This window comes from Coturnix japonica, chromosome 14, assembly GCF_054131305.1.
Source record: "Coturnix japonica strain WE chromosome 14, WE-NBRP24, whole genome shotgun sequence".
NCBI classification, from domain to species: Eukaryota; Metazoa; Chordata; class Aves; order Galliformes; family Phasianidae; genus Coturnix; species Coturnix japonica.
In genome coordinates, this window is record NC_140676.1 from 5,244,938 (window position 1) to 5,256,903 (window position 11,966).

The 11,966-nt window shown below is 45.7% G+C and overlaps 1 long non-coding RNA gene across 1 annotated transcript; it reads right to left on the reverse strand.

Annotated features, from left to right (window-relative positions):
* Positions 1-802: 802 nt before the first annotated feature.
* LOC107318838 (uncharacterized) lies at positions 803-1,772 on the reverse strand. The gene is made up of 2 exons (XR_014934163.1): positions 1,646-1,772; positions 803-1,369 (listed from the first exon to the last, which is right to left on the reverse strand). It is a non-coding gene; the product is annotated as an uncharacterized LOC107318838 (long non-coding RNA).
* Between the last annotated feature and the right edge of the window lie 10,194 nt (positions 1,773-11,966).

Sequence of the window (11,966 nt, forward strand, 5' to 3'; positions counted from 1 at the left end):
TCACTGGCACAGATGTAGGCATAGACCTCCTTGTGCCATGGTACACCCATAAGGCCTACAGCAAGGGGCAGCTGCTCAGAGCAACAGAATTAACTAAATCTCATTTGTATATTCCATCGGAAGGATTTGGGGTTTTAAATTATATATTTAGTGAAAACACAAATAATTCATGAGTGTTTTCAAATACATGAATAATTCAAGTTGGAACTGAAATAGCTAAATCATCGGGGCCATCATCTTCACAGAAGCATATAGGATAGGTTATTTCAAGTACATTTCACTGCAGACTGGCACGTGCATGTATTTGCTAATAAGCAGCTGCATCCGTGCCTTTCAGCCTCCACAAAACCCAGTGAGTTGCAATATCCCATACAAGGGACAGCAGCCCTACGGCTGAGACGCATCTGAGCCCTAATTGAGCTATGGGTTTAAGAGTAGGGACAGAACCAGTTTGAAATCCCATTTTACGGCTCCCCAAACCACATCAGAACCATGTGGTATGCGTGTGGCATTTAAGAACAAATTATCTGAGCGCCATACAAATGTTCACTAATAGCTGACTCCAAACTCTAGCAACCAGCATTCCTGCATGCATACTTGTGGCTGACATTGTGTAGACTCTGAGGCATGTGTATTTGTTAATTTGAAGTCTGTGTATTTTGTGGGCAGTGAGGGTGTAACACTGAAACCATAACTTCATTGTGAAGAAGGTCGCACTTACAATATATATATAGTGTAAAAGCCTGGAGTAAGCTGGGCAGTCAGATCCATTAGGAGGAATTCTCAGAACAAGAAAAGCTCCAATTTTTAAGTAACTTTTAACGACAGTTTCCATTATCTTGACATCAAGGGGGTTTTTTCCCCCCCTCTCTCTTTTGTTCTTCCTTAATTATTTCTCTCATTTTGTTGTCAAAGTTAACTTTTAATTTCTTCTTCTATTTCCCCTCCTGGGAAAAAGGAGTTAAGGAAGATAAAATTTCAGAAGGACATTTGTATAAAGTCATATGAAGAAGAAATCCAGGAGCTGCATTATGGCATCAGCTCAAATAGTAATACCTGATGGCATTCTACATCCCAGCTGCATCTCTGGTTTGGAATAACTTTGAGTTCAGAACTACCAATAGAAGATTGCCACATAGCAAATGGCTGACACTGAGCTGGAGCCACGTTGTCCTCCACTCTCTGATCTGGGCAAGTATAATGGCTCATTCATTCTTTTTTTCCCCCCTCCCAGTTTTGTAGGAATTCTCCCATTGTAACGAGCCTTTGACCTAACCTCCATTTCTTCTAGTACTGCTTGACATCTTCCCATCATATGTTAACAGTGTGCGTCTTCAGTGAAAGGCGAACCGACTCTGGTGCTCTGGGCCTAAAGAAAAGCAATGTGAAGAAAGAAAGAAAGAAAGAAAGAGAAACCTCAACCTCACTGGTCCTTCTGAGCAATCTGTTGCTCCAGCAACTGCAAATCAAACAATGATGTCAAGAAGATGCAGCCAGCCACGCTAAACCCAATGTCCAGTTGCTGGAGCAACTCAGTGTTAATGTAAGCGATGCAACTGTTCATTTGTTGGTAGTTTGGAAAATTAAAAAAAGAAAATAATAATAATAATAATAAAGGAAATAAATCAGGGCAGAGGACATATACCTGAGTGGAGGGGTTCCTGGTTTGGGGTCTGTGCTGCAGCACCAGGCCAAAGAGCTGGGGCAGGAGGCGGCTGCTGCCTTGCAGCTGAGCAAATCAGCCTCCTGGGAGCAAATCGCTCTGCTCTTCCTTTCACCAGAGGAAATGCCAGAGAAGCGAGCACTGCTGCCAGATGCCACATGGACACCAAATGTTCCCCAGCAGCGAGGGGAGGGCTGCCCAGCTCGCTTTCATCCCTCCTGCCCTCTGCCCCTCCAGCTGTCGCTGCCCAGCAGCCCCATCTGTCCCGCACTGGGCAGCTTCCAGGCTTCAAACGAGGCAGACAGGTGCTGAGGCCACCCCTGAGCAACACCCTGATACAGCCCCCGCTCCCCTCCAGGCCTCTCCTCTGTTTGGGACCTTCACTTTGTGGCTTGCAGAGAGCTGAGACCCAAGGCAAAAAGGCACCATTTTGGGGTTTCATTCTGAAATACTCAGCCCCACGCTCTGCTTTTGCTCCAACAAGGTGGGAGGTGAGGGACAACCTCCATCCATGCTACCTGCTTGGAGTGACCTCAGCCACACTGCTGCCCCAAGGTGATACTTACCCCACGTGCCTACACAGAGCCCTGTGCTTAACTCTTCCACCAATTCACTCTTAACCATTTATCTAATAGAAGCCATTTCATACTCCATTAGGCCCTTGCCCTCACTGAGTAATCCCCAGTTGTATCATGCCTTGGAATTAGTCCGTAAGGTCCTCAGGGCAGGGATCATGCCTTGGAAGGTGCCTCACAGACTTCAGGCCATTGCTAAATTAATAAGAACGTAATAAAAGTATTAGAGAACACTACCGAGGGAGGTATTGTTATGCCCCAGAGGCAGCATATCTGGTTAACAACCCTGAAAAGAAATGCCAACAACATTAGCCTCTGCCCCTAACATCCCTCTGCCTAATGTAAAATTAAATAGCTACAAATTACCTATCTATTTTTCTATCTGCCTAGGCAATTAGCCCATGCTCATTACTGGACGTATGGGGATACATCCAAGCGCTCATGGAGACAGGAGGCACAGCACACAATGTGGCACTAACGGGTTCTCCCAGGTCTTGGGCTTCACTGTAAAACACAGCATCAAACCCTCACTACATTGGGCCATCAGCAGACGTCTGGTAGAACACACTTCCTCCCAGGGAAGGGGGAACCTTGCAAAAACTGGCAAGAGAAGCATCTAAGCAGCAAGCGAAGAGCCAACGATGGCAAACAGGCTGTGAAAGCATTAGCAACATGCATGGAGGATGAGGACAAGCAGCCAAGGATGTGTTTATTCATATGGGAAAGGCAAACTCTAAACGATACGCAAATATGGCTCAGTGCATTTATTTGCAATTAAAGCACATGCATACATCTCCATGAAGATGAGGTGCACCCTACTGATTAGTGAGCCTGTTGTCAGCAGTGCCTTGTCAGGAAGAAATCCACAGAATTGCAGCGAGGGAGCACTGGAGCATCAAGACAAATATTCCATAAGAAAATACAGCAGGAGGCTGACCAGCCAGCAGCAGAGAACAGGACCCCTTGGATGCTCCAGCAGGGATGCGGGATGCTCAGGCATGGCAGCCCCACACCATCGCTCCATTAAACAAAGAATGCTGTCTCGAAAGCACTTTAATCCAGTTAAGTTCAAGCCCTCCGTTTTACAGTCTGACGGTAATGCTATATTTTTATTCAGTGCAGGATCAGAGGTCTGATGAAACCTCATGTTGCCAACATAAAAGTGGAAGGAGCTTTAAGCTAATCCCAATGAAAACCAAGTCCACTCCTTTCTCCCCACACCCCTCCTGAAAAGAAATAAAATGAAAACCCCACATTTGACTCTCTTGGAAAGGAAAATTCCCTGCTGTCCTCAGATAGTTAAAACATGCAGCTTTAGCAGGCTGCAGAAGGAATAGCAATTACACACCCTTCACCTCTTGCTAGCTTGGGGTTTTTTATGGGTTTTTGTTTTGTTGGTGGTTTTTTTCAGTGTTTTGGGTTTGTTAATTTGTTGTTTTGTTTGTTTGGTTTTTTTTTTGGGGGGGGAAGAGGGGGGAGGGTTGTTCTGATTTCCAGTGGTGGTTTTGGGGTGAGGATCTCACCCACCATGGGAAAGGGTGGGTTGGGGGGCAGGAGGGAGAGAGAAGAGAGCTCACAGCCCACATATGCGTCATTAAAAAGAGAGAAGGAAAGTACAGGTCTGCAGCAGTTAGCCTATCATTAGCCTGGTCAATATGAAAGGAGCAGGTGTTGTTCTCGGTTAATTTGTCTGGGAAGAGACCAGAGCAAATCCCAGCAGCCCTGCAGAGAATAAAAGCTTCGCGTGCTGACACAAAAGCCCTCTCTGCTACAGCATCACTCTTGCTGCTCCTTCCTTTCCTCCTCCTAATTGCAGGGCTAACATCCTCTGACAGGTGCCTCAGATGGCCCCCATCACTATCTCCAGCCCTAATCATTATCATTTCCATAGCACCCATCACTGCAAAGCCCACAATGCTCTTGATTATTCCAGCAGATCCCTGTCTGCTGAGAAACTGCAAAATATTCCTCCCAATGGGTGCTGGGCCATTTCCACACTGATCTAGTGGTTGGCAACCCTGCCCATGACAGGTTGAACCTAAATGATCTCTAAGGTCTCTCTCCAACCCAAGCCATTCCGTGATTTTATGATATTGCTGAAATGTCTGGCACAAGGAACAGTGCCAATGGGATTCCAAATATTCCTCTTTTGAGGAAACACATCAAAGCCAGCAGCTTGTCTAATGCATGCTTGGAGTGATGGTGGCTGAGGGAGGGGGCCTGCCATGCCATGAATATGTGCATTATTGGCATTGCCTCGAGCTATGCCACAAGCTGTGTGTCAATTAAGACTTGAGTCTGGAGAGCAGCAAGCCAAGACAAGTAAATACGGGAAGCAAAGTCATATATATAGTTTTTTAAATGGGTAGATGGTCCTCAAATGAGGTGGAAGAGAAACAAACAGATTGTTTTTCGCTGACAATGAGAGGAGGCCCGGATGAAACAATCATAGAATGGCTTAGGTTGGAATGAATCTCAGAGATCATCCAGTTCCAGCACCCCTGGCACAGGAGCAGAGTTGTCTACCTCTAAGATGGACACAAGATGAGGTTGCCCAGGACCCCATTCAACCAAACAAGCACAGTCCTAGCATTTCTCACTCCCAAATCTATGCCTAGGAACCAGCATTCCTGCAGCATCCAAAGATTTTGCACAAATTACCATTTCCAAACGAGCATTTATAGAGCACAAAACATGGAGCAACTGCCTCCAGCATACTGACCACTAGTAGGACTTGGCTCTGGGAAGAAGCCAACATAGCAGCAGAAAGAAAGTCAGCACCTCCCATAGCTGATTTTCCCAATGGCGCAAAGGAGTGCTAAGGTTTCTCTATTGCTCATACCATAGCAAGGTAAAGTCACAGGGAGAGTGGGAGCAGACTCTTGTCCTCACCATCAATAACAGCTGAAGTCTCTAACATGATACACCCACCCATAAGAATTATTCAGACCAAAATCTTTGCTAGGAGCAGCAGCTGTTAGGAAGAAGAGGATTACAGCCACCAAGCAGCAATAGGGAACCCTGTTCAAAAAAAAGAAGTGCCCAGAGATTGTGTTGCACAGCAAAGTCAAAACAAAAGGCAACGCTTTAAGATGCAGTGAGAGGAAAAGAGAACTGCAAAGAAGAGGGAGGAGCTGTGGGGATGGATGAGAGCAGCTGGAGAGGAATTCCAAGGGGACGCATAGACAGGCAGTCACAAAGTCTGTTAATTATTTAAAAAATAAACTAACATAGAGGAGGGCGTCCCGCAGAGGAGGGGGAGGCAGAACCTCCTAGGAACCATCAATTATATGCAAACCAGCAGAGTGACATGGCAGATAATGGTTCTGTGGGCACCCTTGGGGCTCAGGTGATGTCACCAGAAGCTGGCCTGTCCCACACCGATACCTTTGTGTCCCTTCCTTACCCTTTCTTTGTTATGCTTACATCTCCTGTTCAAATCCACAAGAGGAAACCAAGTGCTTACATTTGCTGTTTTGTGGTCAGGGCTGGTGTTGCTAGTTGCATTGTGTCTGTATTTTTACCTGGCACCTCTGGAGCATGCTGTGATCCAGGCAGTCTGGGAGCCTCTCTGCTTCTTTTTGGAGCAGTGACCACAAGAAATGATTGCCCATCAGGTGGAAGCCAACTGCATCCAGGTTACTGCCTCTAAACCAAAGGGAGCAAAAAACTATAAGTTTTAAGTGGCATTTTCTTCCCAGATTTAATATTTTCTTTTAACAGGAAGGTTTAATAGATATCTCACTATCTTCAGATCAGCACTAGTAGAGGAAACTTGTATCTTAAGAAGGAAAACCCACATAAATGTCAGAAGTGGTACCTTACATCCCACATCCACTTTTGTTGCTTTTTGTTAAGATGAGAATATTTAAGCAGACACCAGAAGCACCGACTTGCCTTACACATGCCAACACAACACAAACCGAGAGCCATTTTAGTGTACAAATGGGTGAGGCTGGAGTTAAAACTGTCATCCTGGAAGCACGAAGACCCAAAGACCAGCACAAAACCTGCACCTATCCAGGCTTTCTTCTCAACACGATGGCACTCCCAATTCCTCCTGCTTCTCCACTCTTGATTTGCATGCAAACTCATCTTCTCTTTCAGCTGAGCTCCTCCTTACAACAGACACATGGCGCTTGCAAGCAAGAGGGATCATATGTGTTTGATAGAAACCACCCATATAACTAAAACCACAGTTTTCATGATAAATCAGCAAATGAGCAAACATGCAAAACTGTATCTGCCATAACGATTTATTTAAAATAAACAAATCCAGCTGTGGTAAAATAACGAGTTCTCTGCAAACACACACACACACCAATTCTTGCTATTTCATTACAAACATATTAAATCTAGTCCCTCAACCCCAGCTCTTGATGATAATTAAATACACACAAATGAGCTGCAGTGAATTTGCTCACGATAATTTGCATAGCAGAAAATAATTATTCTGGCAATTAGGTATGGTGCAACACGCTTTGTCTTTACGTGCACCGCAAATTTCTTCTGATGCTTTTGCGTCACCCTGTAAGAGTTTAATTAATTGAGGCCCTTCTTTGTATTAATAGCATGATGCAGAGGGTTCATGGTGGCTTGGCCTCCCATTGCTGGAGCCTGGCTTCATTTACATGTTTGGGATAACTTACAGAGCTGTTGCTAGGGCTGGTGCTGCAAACCTCTCAGTGCCTTTAACCAGGAAGCTCATTGTAGGAAGTAAAGAGTTTTCCATTTGTTTTCTGATGCACATTGTTCTAATGCACGTGGGGATGATGCATCTCTGATCAAAAAAGATACTCAGACCTGCATTCATTTGGGTGAGATTCCTCATCCCAGGCTCAGCTCTATAGTCCCCAGCCATCAGCAGGAGCAAAGGGAAAGATCAAACCAAAGAGAAGCATCAAAGGCAGAGAAGCTATTGAGCAGATTTGCAGGGCTGGGTCTTGTACAGCCAGAAAGCTCAGCCTTTTCTTCTCTAAATGCATTTCACTCTAAACATTGGTTATAAAAGCCTGAGAGAGAGAGAAAACCTTCTCTCCCTCTGGAGGCTGCTTCTTTAGCTACAGCTTGCCCTGCTGGCAGCCAGCCCCACACTCAACCCCAACCCGTCTAAAAGGCAGAGGGGTCCTGGGGTGCCACCAGCACCCCAATCTCCGTGGGGTAGCACTGCTCCAGTGCTTAAAGATGGGAGAGATCTACGAGAAACAAGAGAAACTCAGAGAGAATCCACTCCCCTCTGCCACAGGCTTCTCCTCCAACTTTGGGCAAGCAGCTGCTGGGCATCCTTCTGCCTGCCGCTACCTTCTTCATTCTTCAAGGCATGGGACTGGAAAAACTAGATGGAGACTAAACACTGAATAGTCCACATCAGCCACCAGCTGCCTCAAAAAGGCTTGTACACTGTGGCTGGCTGCTTACCCACAAGTGAAGCTATAGCTCTGCCAACACACAGAGTCAGACCCACATACTTCAGGAAGCCATCATGGGCATCACCCTCCCTTCCATGGATCACAAACAGCATCACAGCCTGACCCCACTCACACAGCTGTATGGAATCCCAAACTACAGCCCCTGTGACTCACAGGAAGGGTGGGATGTGACCACCCAAAACTCCCCTGCACCCAGACCCTCTGCTGGGGCATGAAAAGGGGGAAAATGCAACAAAAGATGAGAATAAAAAGACTTCCAGCCCAAAGCTCAGCGAGGAAGAATGCACCCCTCTTTCTCAGGGTTGGTCTTTTCTTTCTCTCTTTTTGGCCTGGCTTACAGCTGCCTACAGCTCCCTTTGCTGGTTGCCTAGCACAGCCAGCATTCATGGCAAGCTGGGGTACACCATGGATAGCAGCAGCTATTTCCTACCCAGATGTCCTTTATTTCGGTCAGTGTCACTGCTTGAAGGGCAACAATAGCACTTTATTTCAGTGGCACTCATCTTTAGCTAATCTAGTGGCAGCCCTGCCTTACTTTCAAGCCATGCTGCGCCACAGACGAAGATGGTGTAGAGAATAATTCAAAACAAATCAAGGAGGCTAAACTTGTTAATCCTTCCATTCTGCGGGGCCGAAGGGTTATTTCACAAAGTACAAACGCTCAGGCTGCACAGTTCTGCTCAAGTGCCCTGTAACAGTCAAGAACAGCTGAAGCAATTAGCAATGCCCCATCTCCTCCAAAAGGCATAAACTCCGGGAAAGGAATCAATAGGAAAACTACAATACAGAGTCCTTTGCTCAAGACACATTTTAGGGATAAAGCTTTTAAAAGGCAGAGGATAAGATGCTGGATAGGACTTAGGCAAAGGCTGAACCTTGTCCTTGTGTATGTGGCCATGCAATGGAACCTCAGGTTCCCATTTGAAACCTCATGACGGTGGTATTTGCTTCCTTCATAACGTCATTTAGAGCCCTTTGACAGAACAAATTAACAACTGTAACTCTGAATTAGGTATATCGTCCCATTATTTACAAGAATAACATCACTAGCTGCAAAAGAACTGATGAAGAAAATATTCTCCTGCAAACAGGTAACCACAAGCACCAGGCGTTCCTTGCTGGGGATAAGCCACCTCCTCCCAGTTGGCTTTTGTCGAGGACACGTGTTGTGAGAGACTTGAGGCTCTTCCAGTCCCCCAGCTCCAAAAATGGTGCTTTGTACAAACAGAAGTGAGCACTCTCGAGCACTTGCTGGCTTTGTGATGGATGGATGGATGAAGATTCAGTTCAACACCTCAAACACATTAAGCTCAGCTTTCCAAAATATTGCCAAACAAAACCTACCAAAAGCTCTCACATGTAGTTTTGTTTTTCACAGGACTGTATTTCACCTGAGAAGATGCTCATGATTCATTTATGAGCACAGTCAGATAAAGGACAAGGACCAACACTTCCAAAGATATCCTGATCATAAAAATGATTATTCTTTCACACTCACAGGCCCTACTCGTTACTACCACTGAAATAATATGGGAGTTCTGCCATTGCCTTCAATAGGGTGGAGCAAAGCCAGGGACTTTTGTCTGTTAATTCCCTGCGGATTATTTACTGCCTTCCAAGCACCACTGTAAAAATAAACTTCAGATTTATTAAAAACCACACTCACACACAACAAAAAACAACTGGAGTTAAAGTGTGTGTAAATACCCAGAGAGAAGCATTGCCATAACATCCCTGCAGTATTTTCAGAATGGCTCATTATTTACTCATTAAATCTGCAAAAGACAAGTCCATCTTCCAGGCTCGGCACGTGCATTTGTCTCATCAGGGCAGGATGAGATCAAATGATTCCTGATCCCTGAATATCCACCAAGCCTCAATGTAATGAATGAGCTCTGAGCAGAGACTGGGCCAAACACAAGCTGCATGAAGCCATCAGCACTGGGAGGGGAGCATCCCTCCTTGGTACCTCTCTGCTGCTCTTCTGTTGACCAAGCCTAAATTCACAATGAAAAAAGAGCAGAGGGCACCCAGCAACACAAAAATGGGGGAAAGACAGGAGAAAGGATTAAAACTCCCCCAGCCTGTATTGCTCTAACTTGAAATTCGCTTCTGCTATCTCAGCTAGCAGAGTGACAAAGAAAGAAAACACCACCACAAAGATGGTTTGAGCATTTTTGCACCACACTGACACATATTTTCAGGCAGGGCTCTTTTGGAAGTCAATCTCTTTCCTGCAGAAAACACTCAATGTCACACAGCCGCTAACTTCCACAAGTCAGCCGCTAACATCCACAAGTCAGCCGCTAAGAGAGTCGAACGCCTCAGCTCTGGACTGAAGTAAAGGCAGCGCTCCTGGCTGAACCTCCATCCTGCCGTACAATTCTCATGTCAACTGCTTGGGAAAAGCGGGGTTAAGACAAAGGGGAGCTGAAAGCCCGCGGCTTGAATCCCAGCTATAAAAGGAACAAAAGTGGTAGAAACAAAACTCTAAGGGCTCCTTTGGCACCCAAGGAGGAAGCTTAAAATACAGCCAGTTTCTCTCTCCGCCTTTTTTTTCCCCCTCCCTATCTCCTTCTTAAAAACAAAGGAAAAAAAGGGGGGGAAAGAAGAAAGGGAAGAAAGAATAAAAAAAGGCTCTTAGAAACAATCTCTTTCTGTGTAAGCTGCTGCCACAGCCTGAGAGAATGAGCGTGTGTTTCTGTGCCAGCCCATTCACATGGCCAGGTGAAAAGAAACTCATTCCTTTACAGCCACACAACATCTGCTGAGAAAGTGGGATGAGAAACACCAAAAAGGGAGAAGAGAAGAGCCAAGGCCTCCAGGTTAGAAGGGCAGCCCATTCCCACCAGGGAACCCCTCTTTCACTCGCAGACAACTGCTGCATTTGACATTTCAATGGGAGCTGAGGCAGAGCAGGAGGGAGGGAGGGAGGGAGGTGGAGGGGGTGGGAGAGTGCACATAAAGAGAGCCGGGCGAGAAAAGCAAGGGGACAAGTCTGCATCTCTTACATTTCTGCTTTCACATCTTCCCACATCATGTGACAGTCGGGAGAAAGAGGAGAATTTCCTTTAGACTCAAGCAGAGGGCTGGCACCGTTAAAACCTTCGTTAGGATGAATCGATTTTATGGGGCTTACAGAACAGAATTCTCTTTTTTTTTTTTTTGTCTCCCCCCCCCTCCCTCCCTTTTCGTGTGTGTGTTTTCAATGAGAAGGAAAAAAAGGATTTACATAAAATAAACAAAAAGAAGAATGAATAGCAGCCAACCCTGCCATGGGCACCAACAGTGGGTGCTTTTAGAAGAGTTACAAGAATATTGTTTCGTGCTCAGCACAGACACATTCATCCTGGGCAGGAATTCTGTAGTCCCAATCACTTCATACAAGCTCCTGAATCGAAGTTGCACTTTTTGTTTTCAATCTGCTTTACAAAAGAAAGAAGAAGAAAAGAAAAACCCAACTTTCATCCAAACAGAGTAGTCTGTAAAGGCTTCAAAGCAGCCCTGGGCCATAAACGGGTATTATCTCCATTCTACAGAACAGGAAACTGAGGCCCAGAGGGAATCACTCAGGCAGAGTCCAGAAATGAATCACTGGCAAAGCCCAGAATACAACTGGCTCCCTGGAGCACCATGCTCATCTGCAATGAATCTGAAATGGCCTTGACTAAATGAGAGTCTCTCTGCTGGGTTTTACGCCAAAGCCCAAACATAAAACCCAAAAATAATGCAAACAAGGCCAAAAGGGAAATAGTGCATTCGTGTGTGTCACCGCTATTGATACATGGTCATTGAGATCAGCACACAAGGAAGCATGGAGGAGCCTTTCAGCATTTGATGAGGAGGTCTCCTTAGAAGGACAAGATGAAAATCAGGTTCAGAATCCTCAAATCAGAGTGGGAAACGAGATTTTTACATCTACAGTCACTTCAGGTTTGCTTCTTTCCCAGTGAAGATTCCCATGAACTCCCCCTGGGGTCAGACAGGGAGGCAAACAAGCCAAGAGATCACAGGATGAGCACTTCTGCTCAGCGCTCAGCGTGCACCAAGCAATGGGCAGAGCTGCCCTGCTATTTACCAAGGACCAGGGTCACACACAGGGGAGAAGCTCTAAAAAGCCACAAAGCCCTGAATGCCTGAGCTATAATTCAGAAGCGAGGATTAAGAGGTTAAAATGCTTTGTGTTCAACTGGAATCGGTCTAAGCAAAGTTCAGCATCACTTATCCTTTTGTGAGACAAGAAGCTGTCAATCTTCAGTCCTTCTTGACAGCTATGAATGAACACTGCTTCCTTTCTGT